Genomic DNA, 2092 nt, shown 5'->3' with positions numbered 1-2092 from the left:
AGTAGAGAGCAGTATGTAGAGAGACAACAGTAGAGAGCAGTATGTAGAGAGACAACAGTAGAGAGCAGTATGTAGAGAGACAACAGTAGAGAGTAGTATGTAGAGAGACAACAGTAGAGAGTAGTATGTAGAGAGACAACAAGTAGAGAGTAGTATGTAGAGAGACAACAGTAGAGAGTAGTATGTAGAGAGACAACAGTAGAGAGTAGTATGTAGAGAGACAACAGTAGAGAGCAGTATGTAGAGAGACAACAGTAGAGAGTAGTATGTAGAGAGACAACAGTAGAGAGTAGTATGTAGAGAGACAACAGTAGAGAGTAGTATGTAGAGAGACAACAGTAGAGAGCAGTATGTAGAGAGACAACAGTAGAGAGTAGTATGTAGAGAGACAACAGTAGAGAGACAACAGTAGAGAGTAGTATGTAGAGAGACAACAGTAGAGAGTAGTATGTAGAGAGACAACAGTAGAGATGTAGACAGGCATGTAGAGAGACAACAGTAGAGAGTAGTATGTAGAGAGACAACAGTAGAGAGTAGTATGTAGAGAGACAACAGTAGAGAGTAGTATGTAGAGAGACAACAGTAGAGAGTAGTATGTAGAGAGACATCAGTAGAGAGTAGTATGTAGAGAGACAACAGTAGAGTAGTATGTAGAGAGACAACAGTAGAGAGTAGTATGTAGAGACAACAGTAGAGAGTAGTATGTAGAGAGACAACAGTAGAGAGTAGTATGTAGAGAGACAACAGTAGAGAGTAGTATGTAGAGAGACAACAGTAGAGAGTAGTATGTAGAGACAACAGTAGAGAGTAGTATGTAGAGAGACAACAGTAGAGAGTAGTATGTAGAGAGACAACAGTAGAGAGTATGTATGAGAGAGACAAAGTATGGAGAGAGTAGTAGAGATGTAGAGAGAGACAACAGTAGAGAGTAGTATGTAGAGAGACAACAGTAGAGAGTAGTATGTAGAGAGACAACAGTAGAGAGTAGTATGTAGAGAGACAACAGTAGAGAGTAGTATGTAGAGAGACAACAGTAGAGAGTAGTATGTAGAGAGACAGTAGTAGAGAGTAGTATGTAGAGAGTAGTATGTAGAGAGACAACAGTAGAGAGTAGTATGTAGAGAGACAACAGTAGAGAGCAGTATGTAGAGAGACAACAGTAGAGAGTAGTATGTAGAGAGACAACAGTAGAGAGTAGTATGTAGAGAGACAACAGTAGAGAGTAGTATGTAGAGAGACAACAGTAGAGAGTAGTATGTAGAGAGACAACAGTAGAGAGTAGTATGTAGAGAGACAACAGTAGAGAGCAGTATGTAGAGAGACAACAGTAGAGAGCAGTATGTAGAGAGACAACAGTAGAGAGTAGTATGTAGAGAGACAACAGTAGAGAGACAACAGTAGAGTAGCATGTAGAGAGACAACAGTAGAGAGTAGTATGTAGAGAGACAACAGTAGAGAGTAGTATGTAGAGAGACAACAGTAGAGAGAGTAGTATGTAGAGAGACAACAGTAGAGAGCAGTATGTAGAGAGACAACAGTAGAGAGTAGTATGTAGAGAGACAACAGTAGAGAGTAGTATGTAGAGAGACAACAGTAGAGAGTAGTATGTAGAGAGACAACAGTAGAGAGTAGTATGTAGAGAGACAACAGTAGAGAGTAGTATGTAGAGACAACAAGAGAGAGTAGTATGTGTAGAGACAACAGTAGAGAGCAGTATGTAGAGAGACACTGTAGAGAGTAGTATGTAGAGAGACAACAGTAGAGAGTAGTATGTAGAGAGACAACAGTAGAGAGCAGTATGTAGAGAGACAAACAGTAGAGAGTAGTATGTAGAGAGAGTAGTAGAGAGAAGTATGTAGAGAGACAACAGCAGAGAGTAGTATGTAGAGAGACAACAGTAGAGAGTAGTATGTAGAGAGACAACAGTAGAGAGACAGTAGAGAGACAAGAGAGAGCAGTATGTAGAGAGACAACAGTAGAGAGTAGTATGTAGAGACAACAGTAGAGAGTAGTATGTAGAGAGACAACAGTAGAGAGCAGTATGTAGAGAGAGACATCAGTAGAGAGTAGTATGTAGAGAGACAACAGAGAG

The sequence above is a fragment of the Perca flavescens genome, chromosome 3 (genome assembly GCF_004354835.1).
Source record: "Perca flavescens isolate YP-PL-M2 chromosome 3, PFLA_1.0, whole genome shotgun sequence".
NCBI lineage: Eukaryota > Metazoa > Chordata > Actinopteri > Perciformes > Percidae > Perca > Perca flavescens.
The sequence above is the reverse complement of the archived record's forward strand: the minus strand, read 5'-3'. Positions refer to the sequence as shown.